This window comes from Trachypithecus francoisi, unplaced genomic scaffold (assembly GCF_009764315.1).
Source record: "Trachypithecus francoisi isolate TF-2019V2 unplaced genomic scaffold, Tfra_2.0 Lachesis_group3, whole genome shotgun sequence".
Taxonomy (NCBI): Eukaryota; Metazoa; Chordata; class Mammalia; order Primates; family Cercopithecidae; genus Trachypithecus; species Trachypithecus francoisi.
Genome location: NW_022681468.1, coordinates 8,752,932 through 8,777,449, shown reverse-complemented (window position 1 = coordinate 8,777,449; position 24,518 = coordinate 8,752,932).

Genomic DNA, 24,518 nt, shown 5'->3' with positions numbered 1-24,518 from the left:
GGGTAAGACCCTGATATGGTTTGACTCCATGACTCCACCCAAATATCATCTTGTAGCCCCCATAATTCCCACATGTTGTGAGAGGGACCTGGTGGGAGATAATTGAATCATGGGGGTGGATCTTTCCCATGCTGTTCTCGTGATAGTGAATGGTTCTCATGAGATCTGATCGTTTTAAAAAGAGGAGTTACCCTGTAAATACTTTTTTTTTCTTTTTGCCTGCTGCCATCCACGTAAGACATGGCTTGCTCCTCCTTGCCTTCTACTATGATTGTATTGTGGGGTCCCCCAAGCCACATGGAACTGTAAGTCCAATTAAACCTCTTTATTTTGTAAATTGCCCAGTCTCAGGTATTTCTTTATCAGCAACATGAACACAGACTAATGCAGACCCTGTCTCTAAACAAATAGATAAATGAGTAGAGAGGTAAGCAGTCTTTGGCTGGCATACCAATGAACCCAGATCCTCTGTCTTCCATCTCCACCATCCTTAGCAATGCCTTTTGTCTACAGGATACTTTGTACTTCAAGACGGTTGCCAGAGCTCCAGCCATCACATCCACATTCCCAGAAGCAAAAAAAAATGCGGAAGCATAAAGCTTGGTAGACAGAAAAAAAACTTCTAAATAAAGAGCTCTTTTTAAATAGTCTCTCCTGATGTCCCTTAGGACACTTCTGTTTTAATCTCATGGACCAGAATGTAGTCACATAACCACATCCAGCTGTAAGAGGTGGTGGAAAATTTAACTTAGCCGGGACTATTGCCAATGTGAACAAAATCAGAGTTCTATTACCAGGAAATTTGAAGAGAATGGTTACTTACTGGTAACTAATAATTCCTACCAAAGTGGCCAAAGAAAACTGTAACATACTGGATTTCAGTTGAGTAGATTTCTTTACTGTATTTTTCAGAACTTTTTAAGTGCAAATGTGCATTGTGACATTTCCAGTATGAGATGTGTGTCTCTTAATTATTTGATTATAGATTCCCAATAGTTCAGAGCATCATGTGAAATTCACAGTGAGGAATAATTTTGAGGATAGCTGCATGCGAAGATCTCAGGTTTTCTTTGTTATTGACAAGGTGTTACATTATCTAGATCAAGGTCCCCTCTTCCTCACCAGATCCCCCAAGAGAAATCCAGATTTCCTCTATTCTTTCCCTCCTCACAGCCCTCTGAGTACTCCTGATAATCTCAGGAATTATTCCAAAGCCCCCTGTGGGCATTGCCCTCCCTGGACTGAAGGGGACATATGAGCACCTCATCTCTGTCATTGTCATATGTAGTTACGCATTGATGGATACTCACCAAGATGAGATCATGCTGATGTTAGGCAGCAAAGTCTTGATTTTATTCACATCAAGTTAGGATGTAATTGGAAGAGACCAGAATGAAGTGTCCCATTTTAGGAAAAGCCCTTTATGCAGCAAAATGTAATGACCACATCATCATGATTTAAAGTGGGCAATTGTGAATTGCAAACAAAACAAGTAAAAAAAAAAAAAAAAAAACTACTTTTCCACATGTTCCCTTCATGCAAGGCCCTGTGTTGGTTCCGTTAGCAACACAATGATCTATGATGATGTCAACATACAATTCTGAGTTTCAAAGTTTTGCAGGGGCATCACTGACCCATGCATACACATTTATTGAGCCCTTACAATGTGTGAAGCCCTTTGTGCTTGTCCTTTAAGAACTCTTGGGTCAAGCAGTAGAGAAGAATCCTAAACAATCAAGTCAGAAAGGAGTTCTGGAGGTCTTCATAGAGCTGCTGATGTCTGATGGAGAGAGATGCCCAGTAATGAGGAACATGAACTCTAGAATAAGACATGCATGCGAATGAGCCTCAGCTCTGCCATTTCCCAGACCTTGAGCAAGTTATTTAACAGCTCTGCCTTAGTTTCTTAATCTGTAAAATGGAATAAAGAAGATATTTCATTTCATAAGATAGAATTTGCTATTAAACAAATTACACGGGCCGGGCACAGTAACTCACGCCTGTAATCCCAGCACTTTGGGAGGCCGAGGCGGGTGGATCACCTGAGGTCGAAGTTCGAGACCAGCCTGACGAACATGGAGAAACTCTGTCTCTACTAAAAATACAAAATTAGCCGGGCATGGTAGCACATGCCTGTAATCCCAGCTACTCAGGAGGTGGAGTTGCAGTGAGCCGAGATCATGCCATTGCACTCCAGCCTGGGCAACAAGAATGAAACTCCTTCTCAAAAAAATAAAAAATAAAAAATAAAATATCATACCTAGCATTTTACCTGACATGTGAACATCCAGCAATGATATTTGCTGTTGTTAATGTTATTCATTGTTATTATTTTCATGGCAATATGGCAGTGGGGATACACAAAGGAAAGAAGGATGACTCAATCTTGGAAAAGGGGGACTAAGCTACACTTTGGTAAAAACTTTAAATGATTTTCAGAAGAAAAAATGTTGGAGGAGATGAAGATATTTCAGTGGTCATCTGGACCAGCCTGTCAAACAAAACATCAGACCTAGTTTGTAGTCTGGTCCATGCTGGCTTTCAAATCTGCTGTTTACAGCAAGCTCCAGCCAGTTCCAGCTAGCAGACATATTGCTTTAGCCAGGAGGGTCTACACATTCCAATTTGAGTGATCCTCTTTCACTTGACCTGCCCAGTTTCTGTGGGATTGTTTTACCTGGCATATTTTTGTGTTTACATGCCTGGCCCTATTCTGGGGGAAGATGTTGCTAAGAAGAGAGACAGTGGTGAAACCCTATAGGAGGAGTGAGGCCTGGACCAAAAATTTGACAATAAGGTCAGAAGCCGGGAAGGCAGAGAACAGGACTGAGCATGGGTGAGGTGATGGACCACTCCAAGGTGTGGAGAACCAGCCTCCAGCCGCACTGTGCTGGCTCCACAGAGCCATTCATAGCTCATCACCACCATTCTTAACCATTGGGCCACTCTGGGCAAGTGACTTCCTCTCTCCAGTGCCTCTAGTTTCCTCATGATGAAAGATGTGGGTGAACGACATCATGACGGTCACTTTCTGAATTCTGATTCCAATTACACAGCTCCCTAGAGGCAAGGCAGAAAGATTTTTGTCAGACGAAAGAGCATATCTTCATCCATCGACCCACATATGCTATCCAGAAGCTTCTGGGGCTCTTGGAATTTCTTGTAAGAAGTCCCACTCTCCGAAAAATAATTCCCAACACCACAGTTTCTTTTAATAAGCAGTTACATCATCTTTCTAGAGACTACCACCCACAGCCTCACCACAGATGGGTTGTTCTTAAAAATGAAGTCTTTGGACGTTGAGGTCACCCCGAGCAATGCAGCACAGGAGCACTGGGTCCAGGCCTCCCACCTCCCAGCCCCCTCACTTCTGCCCACAGAGCAAACCAGCGGGACAAGAGAAGCTTTTCACTTTTCAAGGAAAGATGGTTCCTTACTCCTCAGCTGCATGTCTGTGTTCACTGTAGCAGGTTTAGCAATGCTTCATAAAAAGTCTGCTCACAAAGTGCAAAGAAAATTAAAGTGAGGTTTTTGTGATAAACATGATAGTTTTCCTTTCCATTTTTAAGGGTTCTTGAGGATATTTAACCGATTTGTCCCACATCCTGCGCCTTGTTTTGTTCCAGTTCTATAATGGGAGTATTAATTGGTAACACTTTTCCACGAGGTCTGGAAATGATTACAGGAAAGAGGAGGCATCCAGAGTGAACATAAGCTGTAAAGTCCTCACTTACCAGAGCCACAGAAGATACGGAGTTGCACGTTGGAAAGCATTATTTTCAAGGCAGCCTGTTCAAAGGTCTTGAAAGCAAATGTCATCTGGGTGGCATCTTCATGTGCTGGAGTCACCACAATGGCTGCAAAAGAGTCCCCGGCATTGGCTAAACTCCCAGTGCCACATTTGATAGTCATAGAATTTAGCCAGTTTATCTTAAAGTCTTTATCTGCAATTTGAGGATTGTCATAATTTGTATAAGTTTGATATGAAGAGTAAATGAAATAGCAGACCCCAGTCACATAATAAGGACCCAAAAATAACTCATATATTTCTTCTTTTTCTCCTATTGGCACAAGGATTTCATTTATTAAGGTATTTTTCCAAAATGTAATTCTTTTGTTTGCTTGAAGCCTTGAAAACCTCTAGCAGTATATGGACTGATTTTTCAAAAATTAACAAAGCTCTATCAAACATGTGTTAAGTTTATAAAACTGTGCTAAGCACCATGAGAAACAAAGTTGATCCCTTATTCTAAAGGCACTTAGTTGGAATGGCAAAGCAGAAATGCATGTATAATTGAGCGACTGTGAAAATCTGAAGCAGGGTATTAGGAGGGGTGCTCTTTGGTCATTTGGGGTGATGGGTCAACAGCAGAATGAATAGTATGTCTGTGAGCTCCTCAGGGCCTTCGTTTCTTTCTTTACCTCTGCAGCCCCCATGCTTATAGTCTATGATACACAGTGGGATATCAGCAAATGTGTCTTTGGTGGATGGATGAGTAGGTGGATAGATGAATGAATGAATGAATGAATGAAGTTAAATTTGTTTTTTTCATGACCAGCAGTAGACTCACAGATTGTGGGTCAGCAACAGAAACAAGGAAGAGTAGAGATATTATAATTGTCTCTACTCCAATATGTCTGGGGTCACAGCTGGTACACCTGAGTGAGGGCTGGCTCAACGGCTGGATCTACCCAGGGGCTCATTCATTCACGTGTCTGGTGTTTGATATTGTCTGTAGGGTGTCAACAATGGGAACACCTACGTGTTCCTCCCAGTGGGCTGAGCTTTCTCACAACATGGAGGTTCTAAGGATGACATCTCAAGGAAGAGAGTCAAGCAAGGGCTGCATGGCCTTTACTCACTCAGAGGTCACACAGTGTCTCTTCCACTGTATTGGTCAAGGCAACAGTCACAAATGCTTCCCACGTTCAAGGGGAAGAACACAGAAACTCTGCTTCTGGATGGGAAGTGACAAAGCCTTGGAAGAACCCATGGAACTAGAAATATTGTGGCCATTTAAAAAAAATCCTTCACAAATATGACAAATTGGAATGAATACTTCTCAGTTCAGACTCACTCAAGTTGGTGCAGAGGTGGGGTGACTGGAACATAGTTTTCAGGTGACTTGGAGTTTGGAGCAGGGAAGCCTGGGGAATAAAGTTGGATGACGATGCTGAAAATTTTCTAGCATTCAAAAATCAGGCGTGAAGGGCTCCTTGGTTACTTATGATATAAAGGAAGGACTTGAGGGAGCATAGGGCCAAAGAAGCATTATTGTTTTGACTGGAGAACTGGAATCCTGCGCGAAACATACGGAGAAAGACAAGCCTGGGGGAACCCCGTAGCTGGTGGCCATGGGCCTTGGGTGTTCAGTCCAAAGCTCACCCTCCCCACTTCCCACTTCCCATCTCCTTGCCTTGAAAATGGTGAGGAGACACATGGACCCTGTTTCAGGCCAACATGCAGTGACTCAGCAAAATGCATCTGAGAGGATGGGAGAAAAGGAACGAGGGTTGATTCCTATGGTTCGGGGGACTGAGGGAGAACCTACAGGAAAGAAAATTACTCCACTGCTTTTATTTGAAACAGTACTGAGACCTAGTCTTTCCTGAAGGAAACAGGAAAGGAAAAAAAAAAATAATATATCCGTTTTCTTGAATGTTGAAGGCCAACTCAGAGACGGAAAGCACTCTCTGATAAGAACATGCGAGGTCACTGTGTTTCCCCAGTTCTGTTCCCCAAGCAGGCTGACATGGGAGGAACTTTTTATTTTTTCCCTCCAATGTTAATTGAATGTGCAGATAGAGAGGTACTAAAGAGATGACATTAAAATGAAATGTGTCCCTTGGGCACCTACTTCATCTGCGCTCTCACCCACTGCCCTCCACCTCAGCAGAACAACTTTTCTTTTTCTGGCCAACAAAGCCATCTTCAGTTATTATTTCTCTTTGTCTCTTCTCATATCTCATAATGGAAACGTTCCAGTAGCTGCTGGCTAGAAAATTAGCCATATGAACTCTGATTCTCCCTCTCTCTCGTGTTCTTTCTTTCCATGTCTCTCTTCTCTCCAGATTAGTGAGAAAATTCAGCATTGAATCTCTTTCAAACTCTTCCCTCTGCGCAGCCTGTTAACACATGGAAAGGGCTAAGATTAAACCTTAATTTAACTCTGTCTCTCACCCAAACGTCACCAGACTCCTGGCCCAGTTTAACTTTCAATCATTTTCAAAAAAGCCTGGAGAAGTGTGGCTCCACACTGCCTGTGTCTCCTCCGTGACCTTCGTCGCCTGGTCAGACGCCTCGTGATGAAATCCAAGATGGCATTAGGGAGGAGAAGGAGGGTGAGAAGAGATGAATATTTATTGAGTTCTGGCATATGCCAGGCACTTTAAATGCATTATCTCCTTTGATGGAACAGCCCCAAGGAATAAATATGTGTTTCTCTATTTTTTTTTTCAAGGAGAGAAACTGAGGCTCATAGAGTATAACTCTCTTGTCCAAGTTCACACCAAGAGTAGGGGTAGGATGATAATTTTCTACCACTGACGCCAGTGCTGCAACTGTCCATGAGGCTGGATTGGCCACAAAAGTGCTCTGTGACCGACACAAACCTAAGGATCAGAAACCCTCACAGCGACTCTTCCAGTATGTGTTGCCATCTTCCATTTCCAGATAGAAAACTGAAGCTCAAAGAGGTTTAATCACTTTCTCATCCTTCACACATTTAGAAAGTAGAAGAGTTAAGACTGGAACTAGGCTCTGCTGTAGTTCAAAGCTCATGCTGTTCGAACTGGAATTACAATTTTGAATATTTGCACCACAGCTAACTCACCTAAAACCAAATTATTTCACTTTATGCTTCCTGGAATACCTAATATTTTTTCCACTCAAAATCAAATTAATGGAAAGATGAGAGCCAAAATGCCCTCTGAAAAGCAGTATAACAGAATAGAATCTGTTGTGCTTTGTTTATGTTGTTGTTGTTGTTGTTTTGAACAATTATGAACAGTAATATTAACTCTAACAGGATCAGGCAAGTAGACATGACCAGGAGCCTAGACCAGCAATGACCCTGGAGTGATGGATCCAGTTCTTATGAGAAAGGATATGGTACCCAAGAGGTGGGGAGGCAGGTAGCAGGCCAAGTAAGAGGCTGCAATCCTTCATTGATGAACTCCAGAGAATCCAAGGGCTAAAACTCAGGGTGGAGCTTATGACATTCACAAATGCAGGAGAGAAGGTAAGAATTCAACATTAGTTAAGTTTGTCATGTCAGTAAGCCAATAGATACTCTCCAAGTTTTATGAATTAAGATGTGTTTATCACAGTGTCGTTCAATCGTAACAGCCATATATATATATATATAAATTGTTTATGTATGGATGTTAAGAATCTTCCATTCAAGAGTCATTGAATGAATAGGTACACTCCTCCCGCAAAGAACTATTGCACAAACAAATGTTATAAAATGTTGCAAAAATTTGCTGAGAAAGAAAAATGACTCTCAGCTCCACTCTCCTTACTCCCTAATATGAGAGGGGGCACAATTGTCTTCTCTCTGGATAAATTTGCTCATATAAAAATATGTAGAATGAACCAGGGGGAAATAGTGCAAAAGTATTCATAGCACATGGCCCTACACACACACAAAATAATGAGGATTTGTTTCTTGTTATTGATTCTTTGTTTTTATTTTTTTTGTAATAAGTGTCTATTTTGTATAAAATGAGAATACATTGCAAGGTGAGAGACCAAGACCAAGAGTCTGGGGCAGAGCTGGCTATGAGTTGAGGTCAGGGGCCCCAGCTATGTGCTGTTGGTAGATTTCAACCCACAGGGGCCATCCAGTATGAGAGTCAGGAGGGAGAGACTAACATGCATGGATGCCCTCTCTGTTTCAGGCCCATAACTTATTATCTCACTCCATCTTCTCTTGCTTAAGTACATATACTAATCCCCATTGTTTAGATGTGAACTTGGAAGTTAATAAAGATTAAATAACACATCCAGATTCAGCCAGCTCGAATAATAACAATAGTTAATTATTGAACATGCTTGCACCATAACAAATGTTAAGGTCTTTCCATACATATTTCAGTTTAGTCCTTGCTACAGCCCCATCTGGCAGGTGCCGTGCTTTCCTCAATGCTACAGATGGGGAGCATGAGGTGCACTTGACTCAGTACCCCATAGGTCATAACAGTGGAGTCAGTGTTGGGCAGTGAACCCCAGAGAGCTCCATAAATGACTTCAGGACACAATCAGCAAAGTCTGCAGCCAGCAAGATCAGCATTCAAACTCAGAGTTAATCCAAACGATGGTCCTCCTTCCAATATAGCTCCTCTGATTACACAAATGTCAAAAAAATGAAACAGCAACCAAACCAATGAACGATCCTAATATTTTATTACAGCTCAATCACCAATGTATTATGTATCCTAGTTCATCCTGTCTGGGATTCTATTTAATTTTTTACATGATGGAGAAAGGATGAGATTTGAAAACCTTTGAAGTCCCTTCCAAGTCCAACCTTATTAGGAAGCACATCTCTGCTTTGGAGTCTTTGCTGGCTCCCTTTCACCTTCATGTCTTAGAGTCCTTAATAAAAAATGTGTGTGTGTGTATGTGTGTGTGCGTGTGTGTATATATATACACACATAAATATACATATATAAAAATACTTATCCTTATCCCCATTGTGTAGCTGTATATATTTACATATATTTATGTATGGGTAGATGTATATATTTACATATATGTGTGTATGTTACATATGTATGTATGTTAAGAATCTTCCATTCAAGAATCATTGAATGAATAGATACACTCTTCCCCCAAAGAACTACGAGGCAGCCATTATAAACTGTTACAACAATTTGTGAGAAAGAAAAACAGCTTTCAGTCTGCCATGTGTCACCACCTCATTGCAATGGCTTGCTCAGTGTATGTATATATTTACATATATAATATGCATAGATAAATAGATTATATTATAAATACATATATACAAATATACGTATATAAATGTACATATATGTATATTTAAAACTACTTTTACTTTAAAATAATTTTAAATTAACAAGAAATTGAAAGAAACTCATGCAGAGAGTTCTGGTGTACCCTTTATCCAGCTTCCCCCAAAGATAGTCAGGAAATTGACATTGGTACTGTTAACTAAGTACTACCATTATACCATTAACTAAGCCACAGAGCTTATTTGAACTTTCCTCATTTGCTTGCAATCATCTATTCAGCTTCTTTTGCCCTCCCAAGAGGCCACACACAAGGAGGAGCCCACTAAGTTATCCATCCTGTCACTAGCTCACTCTTCACCCTTTGCTCCCCAGCAACTTGATCTACCTATGAATCCCCAAGAGGTCATATTGTTTGATTGTGTTCTGCTCTTGATCCCAAATATCCTTTCTCAACATCACTGCCAGCAAATGCCTCAGACCCCAAGCTCCCATCTTGGTATTGCTTCTCCTGTCTCTCTTCCCATGTCCCTGCTGCCTGCCATGTGTCACTGCCTCATTGCAATGGCTTGCTCAAAGGCCAGCCCCCTTCAGAAATATGACTACCTTGGGCTGGAATTCATCTTTACTTCCTGGAGATTTCTATGCCAGCACCATGCCTAAGACACTTGCTCACGGGAGGAATGAACAAATGCAACCTGTGGGCTTCAGAGCTATTCTCTTTGTATTCTGAAGTGTCTCCTAAAAGAGAACCTCCTTCACCTTAAAAAGCTTCCTACTGAAGGATAATTAATTTGGAAATAAAAAGTATATATAGAATGTGGTACAAAAAAGAAATATATATATATAAATATTCTCAAACTATCATCACACTCAAGGCACTATAGAACTGTTTTATCATTTAAGAGAAAAGCAAAACCACTGTGCATATAATTGAATTTAAACGGTGAAAATAATATTCATTCCACTATACATTAGAGATACTATTTTAAAATTATTTTTAATATAAACACATTTTTTCCAGTCCTCATTTTTTCTCCTTTTGGCTCCTGCTCTCAGGCACAAATTACTGTTAAGTTGGGCTGAATAATGAATGAAAACAGTCAGTGTCGTTAATGGCAAAGTGTAATACTGAGGTGATGAGACCTCTTGTTTGCAAAGCTTTCTCTCTCTCCCTCTTTTCCCCCCCAAACATTCCTTAGCAAGGATCACTGGCAAAATAATTTATATTCAACTGAGTATCTAATTGAAAGATTATGAACCCATGGAAACTTAGACTAGCAGGAGTGATATCCTAAGGAAAAAATAAATAAATAAAACAATCCTCCCTTTGGATAAACACACTTAGTGGTGTATGGCAGTCTCTTATTCGGAAGAGGAGCTTCCATTTTAGAGCTTATGCAAGTCCCACAGAGATAAGCTCTCAGCTTATGAATCTCCATCATTGCATTTGGGAAGGGTTTACTTGAGCAGAGGTTAATTTTGCCCTATTACAGTTGCTGAAGTGCAGCATGCCTTGACATCAATTTCCTGTCAGACACATGTTCTTTGAGATGTGAGGTTAATATATATGAACATCATCCTGGAGAAGGCTATCTGTTTTCTCAGGCCGAGGTGATCTTCAGGGAGTAGGTCAGGTGGGGCAGGTCCAGGGTCTGAATCACATCGGTAGCACTTTCTAGCATGATTTTACTACCTACCTGGGTAGACAGTATTACTCCCTGCCACCTTGGACTTTTATAGATAATACTGAAATATCTCTAAAATATTTCAAAATATTTCAGTTAACAAGGGCCCAATTAGAAAATTGCAGAATCTCAATAATTAAGGGATAACTACATGATTTTTTTTCTTTTTTTCAGTTATTTATTGATTTAACAAAGGCTTAACTAAATGCCAGTGGACTAAACAATTAACATGAGACAGATAAGAGGTTGGGCCCCAGAGATAGAGAGATCAATATACCACAAGGTCCTAGTTCTTCAGGAACTTAAAAGTCATTCATAGGAGAGAAGGAGGTACACTATCTCCTCCCATGTGAGAAGTCCTCACATGGGTTGCAAGAAGAAAAGCCTGCAAATGAAATAAGCAAGCAACATAGATGAGTGGTCCCTGATCCCTGGGGAGGGCAGCCTTCCTGGTAGAAATATCACTTGAACTTTAAAATTTGCAACATGGTCTTCAGACATGTCCAAACCAACGTTTAACCCTGGTGTTCAGAAAGTGCTTGTACACATATGTGTGTGGGGTAGGGTGGTGTCTCAGTGGGTGGGAGCATCAGCTGCACTGTGTCCTGGCATGTAAGTGTAAGTGCTGAGCCCCAGATGCTGGTGCACAGTCCTAGCATGCATTCAGAGGAAGGCGATGGGGTTGTCTGAATGATTATTTGGTTACGTAGCATGGAAATGCTTCCTGATTTATCGAATACTAGAAGAGGTGGGGTGTAAACGTAAAGGTACAATTCTCCCAGAGGGTGGATAACTCCATACATACATGAGCAACCATGCTGCTTGAAGGCAACAAAAAACAGACATCTAGGAGGGACCCATGTATTCTCACATCAGGGCTCAAATACCTTTTGCCAAGTATGGCATGGATGCTTTTATAGCTGCTTTGGCTGAAAGAACAAACTGGCTTTCTCTCATCTTTATCTTTTTCTTTCCAAGTATAACGTACTTCAAATATGTACCTTAGTCTATCATACATTTTGCAATAAATAATAGTCCAGCCTGCTGGAATATCCCAAGGTAGTGGGGAAACAACCACAACCCAAGGAGATAACATTTTGAGGAGGTGTTGTGGGGCACTGGTGAGAGCACGAATGCCTAAGTTTGAGGTAGTCAGAGAGGGCTCCCTGGAGGTGGTGGTAATGTTTGTGTAGGCTTTAGAGAAGTAAACGTAACTTCTCTTGATCAGTTTATTCAACCAATCTTTATTTTGTCTTCAGTGCAGAGGTGGAAGTGAACATTCTAGACAAGTGGATCAATAAATGCAAGAGTAACAAGATCATCAAAAAATTACTGTAACAGTAATCAGAAAAATAACTAAAACAGCAACACCTGAATAAAATAACCAACATTAACTGAGTGTCACTGTATTCCAGGCAAAAAATATGCAGATACAGTGAGCACATCTCTATTATCACCGGAGTCTTGGATACTAGGGGTGGGAGGGAGAAAGAGGAAGAAGTCAAAGAACATTGGTACAGTGCTGATGTGATGTAACTCGATGGCATGTGCTGGATTCTAGGTTCCTTTGTACAGCATCTTAAAAATTATGCAGAGAAGTTTGAGTTTTACCTAGGTGGCCTGGTTGTACAGAGTATACAAATGCATGGTATGGGGAGAAAGAGTTCATTTACTGATTTCCTAGAAAGATAACCAGACAGATAGAGCAGATATCTAGTGATTCTCTCCCAGGTAAATGGAGCTGCTGGCTCAGAGGTATTGGAGAGTGGCTTTTGTGGGAACAGGAGCAAAAATGGGATACAGTTTCATGTTCCCAATGTTTGTGCAGGCTTCGAAGTCCCTTTGAGTCTCTGTCCACCTGATGTCACCAGCCCAAAGGCCAACAGACAGTCCTGCCCACATCCAGGAGACCCAAGCTCTGGTGGCCCCACATCCACTTGTGTTCCTTCTGTTGCCCTGGTCCTAGCCACCCCCATTCTCACCTGGACAACTTCACCACCTGCAGACTGGCCTTTGGGCTTTTGCTCTTGCCTTTTTGCAAGATACTCTCTGCTCAGCAGCCTGAAGGCTCTTGAGGAAGTGCAAAGTGTTTACATCCTTCTTCTGCGTAGACTCCTCCCATGGGAATTCCATCATACTTTGAATTCATTTCAAACCCCTTGACCTGCTTACCAGGTCTTTCAGAAGCCAACCCTTGGGGATTCCTCTCTTGCTCTCTTTTTGCAACCATCACCTCACCCTGTTGCTAAACAGGCTCCAGCCACACTGACCTTCTCCTTGATTCCTGAGTCCTGTAAGTTCACACCCACTATAGTACATTAGCCCTGTGGATGCTTCCACCAAAGTGCCTTTCTCTGCCCTTGTCATAATGGGTTCCAATTGCATTTCCATCAAGTGCCATGTCCTCAGAGAGGTCACCCAAGCTGTCCACCTGCAGCAGCCATCAGTTGCTCTCCACAGCACCACCCATTTTAATTCTCTGCATAGAACTATTCACTGTTGTCTTTCTCTTTATTTTTCATCTTTTTATTGTGTTTCCCCAGCAAGCTCCTTGGGGTCAGAGACCTTATCTAACCTTAAGGGTCACCTCCTGGAACAGTGCTAGGCACATCATGGGGTGCCCAGAAAACGTATGCAGAGGGAATTAATCTTGTATATTCATTCTGTAGATGGGAAGACATCCAATATGGTGTGGATTTGGGCCTCGGCCATAATCTCATGTTGAGTCGTAATCCCTAATGTTACAAGAGGGTCCTGGTAGGAGATGACTGGATCATGGGGGAGGATTTCCTCCTTGATGTTCTCAGAACACTGAATGAGTTCTCATGAGATCTGGTTGTTTAAAAGCATATAACACCTCCCCCTTCACCCTCTTCCTCCTGCGCTGGCCATGTAAGACATGCCTGCTTCCTCTTCACCTTCCACCATGATTGTAAGTTTCCTGAGGCCTCCCCAGCTATGCTTCCTGTACAGCCTGTAGAACTGTCAGCCAATTTGACTTCTTTTCTTTATAAATTACACAGTTTCAAGTAGTTCTTTATAGCAATTCAAGAACAGACTAATACGACATCTACCATGGGTTAGTATGAGCAAAGATCACATGAAGAACTTTTAGGTGTCTGAATAACAATGACAATAAAAATTCGAATGAACTAGGTGACATATATTGAACTTCTGTATCACACTGTGCTAACCCCTTGAGAAGCTCCAATTCCATTAAAGACATCACAAACTACTCAATGAAGTACATAGTATGCAAATTCCTAATTTTGGGATGAGGCAACAAAGGCTTGGAGGCATTAAGTATTTTGGCTTAGTGCAGAGTGCTATCTCAAAAATGGCAGATTTGGGACTTGAATCCAATCCAACCTGACTTGCATCCATTATGCTGGAGTATACCCATTACTTGTTCACTGTTTCTTTTATGAGTTGTGACACTGAAATATTTCCAGGAAACGTTCCTGTGACCTAATAAATGCATATGTCTTCCCATTACAGAATGAGTTCCTGCTGCTGCTGTTGAAATAATAAATAAATGTATCTCAACATCTTTATTTGCTGCTGGAGTCTCAGGGCTCAATTCATTGCTCAATCACAAGCGTTTTATCAGCTTAAAAATAAATACGCTCTCGTATACTTCTAAATGGATTTTAAATTTCTGGTTCTGATTTCATTAACTTATAGTTTATTTTATTTTAAGCCTCTCTGGACCATTTTTTTTTAGGTGACTTGTACAATTAGAATTTTCAAGTCAATCATATGCTACTTTAAGACGAGATCATGGATTGTCACCCTGATTTTATAGATCGGGAAACAAAGATACTCGCCAAAAATAAATGAGGAGGTAAATTTTGGAAACAAGGCATTTATTTTATTTTATTCTGAAAAAAAAAAAAAAGCAGGATACATGAGCAGAATGTGCAGGTTGGTTATATAGGTATACATGTGCCATGGTGGTTTGCTGCACCTATTGACCTGTCCTCTAAGTTCCCTCCCCTCACCCCGCTGGCCCCCAACAGACCCTGGTGTGTGTTGTTCCTCTCTTTGTGTCCATGTGTTCTCATTGCTCAACTCCCACCTGAAACCAAGGTCATTTCTAATTCTCCCTATTTTGTGTCTAGAGATTGTACCATTATACCATGCTGCCTTTTGCATGTGGGGAATATATATAATTTTTAAAATTTGAATTTTCAGAATGAGAGCCAGAATAAAAAGCAGATGTTTATTGAGTGTGCTATACGCCATGTTCCTTACTAAAGGTTTTATTTACACTATTTTAATGTTTTGACCCTTGAAATTTAACGTATTTGTATTAGTTTTCTATTGTTGTATGCGATTGTTAGTTTATGTATAAACTTGGCTAAGTTATAGTACCCAGTTATTTACTCAAACACTAAGCTAAGTGTTTGTGTTAATCTGTTCTTGCACTGCTATGAAGAAATGCCTGACACTGGGTAATTTATATTTTTTTTAAAAAAAGAGGTTCAACTGGCTCATGGTTCTGCTGGCTATACAGAAAGCATAGTGGCTTCTGCTTCTGGGAGGCCTCAGGAAATGTACAGTCATGGCAGAGTAGGAATGTGGGAACTGGACTTTCAAGGTTGAATAGATGTTTTCCAGAAGCACCAGAAAAAAGATATTTAAGAGACATCTTTATCTCTTAAATATCAGGAGCAGCCCAGTACAAAGCCTAATACAATAGTGTGAAAAGGCTTTGTCCACCAAAGAAGAGAGATGTATTTCCATTGCCATTCCAAGGATTTGTGGCTGTGAGTGGCTGGTCATGTGGCTGATGATGTTGAAAGTATAGAGTATAGAAGAGTATGTATTCTATCACGTATTACATAGTACAGGAAAGTATGTTTCTATACTCGAGACAGGGTAGAAAGGAGTTTAAATAGTTGAGAAGGATTTCAGAAGATGATATTCCAATCATTTCACATTATTCTTTAATTTAAAAAAGTAAATATTTTTATAAAAGTAAAAAATGGCTTTTTGTAAAAAATTCAGGACATATTAAAAAATAGAAACACACAAAAGTAAAAATCATATCTGATTGAATGTATACAGATACATTATAACAATTACTGTAGAAACTTCTGTGTAAGTAATATATACAAAATATAAACACAAATATATAAATTTAGTCTATGTAAATATCTTTATGTATTTATACAAAAATTAATTATATATTATTTATATATTACATATATAAGTAATATATTACTTATATTAATATATCATATTAATTATAAATATTAATATATCAATATTTAAATATATAGCATATATTAATATATAAATCTTTAATTTATATTATAATATGTGGTTTATGTATAATATGTACATTACATATTATATATGTGCATATAATACATACACTATATGTCTATATATTATGTATCATACATGTATATTATATCTATTATATAGTAGATATAATAGATATATGTATCACACACACAATATACTTATAATACATGTAATACATAAATATAAAAATAAATATATATTGAAAATTTAACAGATTCATAAACTTTAAAAAAATCTAATATGAACATGTTCCCATATTACTAAATATTATTTTACAGCATTATTTTTAATAGTTGCAGAGTTATTCATTGTGTAAGTGTATCTGAATTTATTTAGCCAGTGTCCTCCTATTTGCCATCACATTTGCTTTCTATTCAATATTATTTATATAATTGGCTTGCTTCAAAAGTTTGGGAATACAGAAAGGGGGTCACAGTTCATCAACATCCAAATCGTGATATCTGCTGGCCCCTACCTGTTGATGCAGGCACCTTGTCTCCTCACAGTGCTTGTAGGTTGTTCTCTTTGCAGAGATTCTCCAGGGCCCTGTGCTAGGTATCTGCGGGGGCACAGACCATATCTACATATTTTAGCATCTTTAGAAGGATCATGTTTGCTGCTGAGACCCTCAAAGATAGGTGACTCCCTGGGGTCAGTGTCATCTACCACCAGTGTGGCTTGGGGAAGGGTCACCAATATTAAGTGATCATCTCACAACTCTACACCTACTCTTTTATACTCCTTTGTATGATGTTGGAGCTCAGACCTTACAACTGCATTTCTCCTTTGCCAGTCTGCTCCCTGCTAGATTTTGCTGAGAATATATGCTAGAGGGAACCTGGAGGAAGAAATGAGACAAAGAACTACTCCTTTTTAATTATCTTTATTGTCACTGGCAGTGCTGTCTCAGCAAGAGTTCAGAACCCTGGCAGCCAAAGGTGGTTCCAATATCTAGACTTGCCTTCCTCGTGGTCCTTCCAGAGATCCAGTGCATCACACCTCCTCAGAGATACCAACACCTGCCAGGCAGCTCCTTTGCCCAGAGTATGGGTCTCTGGCTTCTCTGGGCTCCAGAAATCTGGAGGCTTCCTTGCCTCAATGGGCTGAGTTCCAGTTCTGCAAGTTTCTCCTCCAAGTTCCCACCTTTTAGTACTCCAACTTATTTTGTTTTCCTTGAACTCTGATCCTGCAATTACTATCCCTCTGTCTCCTTAGTGTTTCTTTTCTTTTCAGTTATTCAATACCTGTTTAGCTTGTTATTATATACTCTTTTCCTCAAAATAAGGGATATAGACAGATATACCTAAATACTCATGTTCAAGTATGCAATAGTTCCCATTTCTAATTTTATGTACGTAGTAGAGAAAATTTTTTCTTCTTTCGTAAAACTTTACAGGAATTTTGTAGACAAAAGAGAGGGCATGTAAAAGAATGCCTAACTTACATCCATTTTTAAAACTGAAAGAGCTCAGCAGTCCTCACCTACCTGCAATTCCCCTCATCTGCTCCCCTACATGTCTTGCAAGAACAGGCTCATGTAGCAGTAGAAGCTCACACTCTGCCTCATGATGTCCTCTGATTTGTAACATCTGGTAAAATGTATGAAAATAACAGCATAAAAGATAGGAGAGAAACGGAAATCTACTATTTTAAAATTCTTATAGAAGGGTTATATTATTAATGTATGTTGACTTTGATAATATATAGATACCTATTGTAAACCCTTAAGCAATAAATGAGGAATAACTAAAAGCTAATACAGTAGATTTCTAAAATTTAAAAATAAATAATAAATACACAGTCCAGAACTTAAAATGAATAAAGAAATAAAGAATTGATGGATCAAAAGTAGTGCAAATAGTAAAATTAAAATGGCAGTATCAATAAATAAATGCAAGTGAACTATACGTTCCATATAAAGGCGGGAATTTTCAGAGGAGTATATAAACAACAACCAACCATACTTTACCTACAAGAAATCCACTTTAAAAGCAAAGACAGATATAGATTAAAAAGGAATAGATTAAAAAAACGTAATCCATGAAAACACTAACCATAAGAAAGCCAAACAAGACACCAAGACAAAGTATAATGCCAGAGATAAAGATGGACATTTAATAAAGCTAATATAATCATCATTTAGTTATGATAAACAGGTCAACATTCTAAGACCACATAACAATACTAAATGTATATATACAAAATAAAGTTTCAAAATACATGAAAAAAACTGACAAAGTAAAAGGAGAAAGGGACACATTCACAATCATATTTGGAGACTGCACCCTCTGCTTTTTAATATTTGATAGAATAAGTAGATTTAGAACAACTGAGTAAGGAAAAAGAAAAGTTGAGCAGCATTATAAACCAAAAACCAACTTATAAAACTTAATGAAGATTTATGGTACAAAGTACATGTAATTTTCACCAAGATAGACTATATTCTGGGCTATAAACCAAGCCTCAATAATTTTGAAAACTTAATTATGTGACAAAGCAATAGCAAACAAGAACTGTAAAGTTTTCACATTCACCAATGTATTTTTAAATGACCCATGGATCAAAACAGAAATCATAAGCAATAGAAGAAAATATTTTGAATAGAATTAAAATAAAAACCCTATTTACAAAACTTTCAGGATGTAGCTAAAACTACAAGCAGAGGAAACTTTAGAGTTCTAAATAACTATATTAAGAAGGAAATAGGATTTAAATTACTGACATAAGTTTTCACCTTAAAAAGCTAGAGAAAGAAGAATAAATTATATCTAATGCACAATAACAAAAATAGTAAAAAAAAAAATCAAAAATAAATGACAAAAAATAGGAAAAAAATGAGAAAATCAATGAAACCAAATGATGATTCTTTAAAATGATGAGTAATAAAATTTAGACTTTTGGTCAAATTGATCAAGAAAAGAAGATAGAAGACAATATCAGACATAAAGGAGGGAACAGCTTGACGACTACTATCAAGAATGAAACAGGAGTTATCCTGAGCAAATTAAAAGGACCAAAGAATGTAAAAACAATGGCAAATCTTAGATTAAATAGACAATTTCTTTAGATACAAAAGTTAGAAAAACTGACATAAAAAGAAATAGAAATTTTGAATAGCTCTACATCTGTATTTTAAAAAATTGAATGTATATTTAAAAGTCTTTCCACAGAGAAAATTCTAAGCTCAAGTAGTATTACCTGGTGAATTCTATCAAAAATTTAAGGAGTAAGTAATAAAATCAAATGTAAATTATTTGGGAAAAATATAGGAGGAGGCAAAACATTCTAACTCTCTATTGACATTACTTTAGAATCAAAGCAGAAAAGGACATTACAAAAAATGTAAAAAAAAGTTAGCAAATCAAATCTAATGATACATAAAAAAGATAATGCTTTATAATAAAGTGGTTTATCTTAGAAATGCAAAGTTGACTTAACATTAAAAGAAAATCAAAATAATCAAAATAAAGGAAAATCATATTATCATTTTAAAAGATGATAAAATATTTAATAAAACTTAGTACTTAGTCATGATAAAAACTCTCAACAAATCAAAGAAAATATAAAATCACTTCAAACAGATAAAGGGCATCTATGAAAAAGCTGCAGCTAACATCATGCTGTATGCTGATATATTTAATTTCCGCTTTAAGACTGGGAACATGCCTAGGATGTCTGCTCTTACTACTTTTATTCAACATTGTACTAGAGTTTCTAGTTCAAGCAATAAGCAAACAAACAATCCAAAAATGCACAAAAATAGGAAAAGAAGAGGCAAAATTGTTTTTACTTGTAAATGATAAAATTAATCACATACATTTTCCAAACAATTCAACAAAAAGAAAATATTAACAATGAAAGGTGATTTTTAACAAAATTACAGACTATAAATTCAATATACAAGAATGAATTTTATATGCTATGAGTGAATTATGGAAAATGAAATTATAAAAATATGATTTGCAATAGCATAAAACATATAAAATATTTTGGAATAAATTAAATCAAATAGACACAAAACCTGTACACTGAAATCTACAAAATACTGAGGAAACAAATAAGACATAAATATGAAGAGAAATATACCATGCTCATGGATTAAAACAATTAATATTTGTAAGATTGACTGGAAAGTAGTATGAGACAACTATCTGTGGTGATGGATGTTGAAGGGATTGTGGGTTACATGGGTGTACATGTTAGTCAAAATTCAGTGAAACACACAAGATTTATGCATTTCACCACATGTAAATTATGGACACTGTTTTGTTCCCACATCATCCCATATACCTTAATATCTGGAGGTTGGGTGGATGTCGTCTTTACTTTTCAACACTCTTTCCAAATCATCTCCTTTTCTTCCTTCCACATGAAAAATCTTTAAAATGCATATGATTAGATTTTGCTATTGTTTTTCTTGTTGCTGTCATCTATTAATGACCTATGGCTCCCTATTATTCATTAATTATTGTAGCAAATGGCTCCAGTCATCATTCATAATAACATTAACACCATGCTGCTAACTCATCTAATGCTAAGGCCTCTTATTTCTTGTGCATTAATACCTTTAATGCAGACATCCTCAGCACTATGTGCAAATTTGTTAGAAATGTAAATCTTTAGACATTGAATCAGAAACTCTAGGTCAGTGAGGTTCAGCAATCTGTGTTTTCACAAGTCTTTCCTATGATTCTGATACACACTAAAGTCTGAGAATGACTGTTGTAAGGAACTTACCCTTCACTCTATTTTAGGTATTTATGTACATGTTCCTGCCTTTAAATTGTCATCTCCAACAGCTTCACCATCTCTGAATTAACTTCAAGCCATTCATCACTCTCTGGCTACATCTCTAAGCTTCCAGTTCATTCCAGTCTTCCCAGTCTAGAAATTCTGCAGCATCTTTGAGTACTCCAGTCCACTTTTCCTACCACTTTTTTGATGTCTGCTCCTGATGGTAATCATTAAAATTGTTTCACCAATTTCTGATTATTCTCCTTTCCAAAACACAGTATAACTAACTGCTCCCTGACCACCTCTTAAAATTAGACGGAGACTTGTGATTTGCTTTGACAAATTAAATGTAAGCAGAAGTGACATGTGACATTTTAACTGCCAGTGCAAGTCACTTACCCTTTTCCCCTCCTGTTGCAGTGGTTGTGGAAGCCATTGTCAAAATGGAGCCTTAGCCCAGGTTCCTGAGTGACCACAATGATCAGAGACCACTTCAAACTGCTTAAGAAATTAACTTCTGGCCGGGCGCGGTGGCTCAAGCCTGTAATCCCAGCACTTTGGGAGGCCGAGACGGGCGGATCACGAGGTCAGGAGATCGAGACCATCCTGGCTAACACGGTGAAACCCCGTCTCTACTAAAATATACAAAAAATTAGCCGGGCGAGATGGCGGGCGCCTGTAGTCCCAGCTACTCGGGAGGCTGAGGCGAGAGAATGGCGTAAACCCGGGAGGCGGAGCTTGCAGTGAGCTGAGATCCGGCCACTGCACTCCAGCCTGGGCGACAGAGCGAGACTCCGTCTCAAAAAAAAAAAAAAAAAAAAAAAAAGAAATTAACTTCTGTTTTGACAAGCCATTGAGATTGGGGCTTGTTCCTTATCATGGCATAACCTAGCCTGTTCTGATGGGTATAACCTCTCACTATATACAATATACAATATGCACTGTATACAAGGATCCCTTGAAAGCAGCCTGCACTCTCTTGCCCATTCTCTATTCATCAGATTTCCTTAGTAACCCTACCTCTCTTCCAAACCTTGTTCATTAGTCAGGGGTCTCCAGAGAGACAGAAACAATAGTATGTGTATATGTGTGTGTATATATATATACACACACACACTATATATAGCAATTTATTTTAAGGAACTGGCTTATAGAATTGTGGATTCTGGCAAGTCCAAAATCTGCAGAGTAGGCCAGCAGGCCGGTGAGATCAGCTTTCCTATTAAGGCCTTCAACTGCTGAGGCTGACTCACACATTATAGAGGGCAATCTGCTTTTCTCAGTCTATCAATTTAAATGTTAACCTCATCTAAAAAATTCTTTCACTGCAAACATTTAGCATAATGCTTGATCAATTATCTGGGTGCATGGCCCAGACAACAGGACACATAAAATTAACCATAATATGTAGTTATGCCCAACTTCTTACCTTCTTTGCATCCGCTCCCCAAAAGCTGCTTGTGGCTGGAAAATGTTACAAAACAGTGTTGAGTGGACACATATCAATAACTGACCACACATCTGAAACACATTTAATCCAACCTGATGATGCTTCTACATTTTCTAAGTAAATTTATCTTCCCAACTCTAGACATGATGATTTCACAGCTTCTCTTTCCTCAGGCACACCGTCTACGGTCTACTGACGACCTCACCTTACATCAAAGATTTAGTTGTAGACTTTATATCCGATTGCATCTATCTTTGATGCATTCAGATATAAAGTCCCCAGCTCAATTTTCCCAGTGACCCTGGCTGTTGTCTTTATGTACAAGCCCTGACTTCCACCCTGTTGATGGAATAACCACCACAACTCATCCCAAAGACGAACTCTCCTGTTTGCGATCTCTATCCCATACGTTCTTGCTTTCTCAAGAACTGTATACCTCCAGTTTTTCTCATTTTATTCAGTACCATCAATTTTTCCTTCTCTGCTAGATTATTCTCAGAAGCCTACAAATTTGCTGCAAAATTATCCATCCAAAATAAAATTCCCCATGCCCTGGCATCCTCTTCAACTACCATGCCATTTTTTCGGTTCACAGCAGCACTTCCCCCTCTCCAACCAAGAATTTTCCACAATTTGAGTGCAATTGCCCCTATGCCCTGCTTTTTCCTTAATGGATCATTCACTTGTCTTTTCTTTGGAGAAGTCCTCAGATCCTGTCCAAACTAAAGCAACTCCCTTCCATTGCTATCATGCTATATTTTTCTTCTTCGCAGAAGTTAGTATTAGTAGCAGTATGTTTGTATCTACTTAGTTTTTTATTTGTGCACATGTTTTTATCTGTCCCAGCCCACGAGAATGTAAGTGGATTGAGAGCAAGTCCTCAAGCTGCATACACAATCCCTCACTGCCTGCCATCAACCTATATATTGCATGGCTTGTGGCCACTATTTCTAAATGAATTGCAACCAGCGTGAATTCTTACTAAGAAGAGAAACAGTGCTATCAGAGCATGCAAGTCTGCAGAAATGTAGTTTCCACTAAAAACAGCAGTTAACAATTTACATAACAAAGCAGGATATTTAACTTCTGAGTCTAACACACCTGCATTCTTAGATTTGCCCATGAATACCGAGGAGGGTATTTGCTTAATATTCTTCCCTGTGTAGAGATTGCTTGCAAGTCACAAAGCAACCTCCACCAAGGGCCAACTCCAGCCTCCAGCTCTTGGGAAAGGAGAGATGCCTATAGCTTTGAAATAGTTTTTTTTTTTCTTTTCTCTCTCTCTCTCTCTCTTTCTCTCTCTTTCTCTGTTTTTGTCCTCATTTTGGTTTGTTTTTTTCTGCTACCCCACCCATCAAGATAAGCAAAATATATACATACACATATATATACGTGTGTATGTGTGTGTGTGTGTGTATATATATACATATATTTTTTTGCATCCTGATTCCAGGCATGGCACCCTAAAGCTAAATTTTCCACATGTTTATATTGTTTCCTTGGGATAATTTTCCAGATGCAGCTCTGCAGGGTCCAAGGGTATGCATTATTTTAAAGGTTTTGAAACACAATGCCAAATTGCCCTGTAGAAAAGCAGAAACTGTTTATCCTCTCCCAAGCCAGGGATATGGGGGCCTAGCACCCCATGGCCTTGCCTGTGCTATGCATTATTTTTCTCAGGCTTTCCAATTTTAACATTAGGGTGTCTCTTGCTCTTGCAGGGGAAGGGCAAAGTTGGCTGGTGCCAGCTCTCCTCTTTCCACAGGTGTTGAGCCCCTTCCTGACACCTCAATCATGCCACCCACACGTAATTGGTGGAAGGCAACCCAAAGCACCTTTAAGCCTCCCTTTCCAGGGCTCCGAGTAGCTTGTAACACTTGGACTTTCCAATTCAGACTCCCCCTCTCTCAGAATGTATGAGTTTGGGAGGCACACTCTCCACCCCAGGATCCCTGATCCTCCACCCTCTCCACTTCTAATACCATATCCTCCCAGCAGCTTCCACAATAATGGACACATTTTCAGCTTTCTCAGGTCGGGCAACTTATCAAAGAGAACTCGGTGGGCTCACGCAGAGCTGCAAGTGAATCTTAGCAGCTTCCTGCACAAGTACATCATGCAGGGACTTGTGCTCCATTTTCATGGATTATGGGCTCCGCTAGTCCCTGGGAAATGAAGTTACTCTCCAATACGTGCAGCTCTGCTGAGCTGTGGAAACTTTCTAAAGCAAACAGATTTTCTTCTTTTATTTCTCTCCAAATTTTATTATCATTTTGGGGAGAATGGAGATGGAATGCACATTTCATTGCCACCAGAATGTATAGGGCTAAGTAAATCTGCAACGTTGTCATTAGATGTAA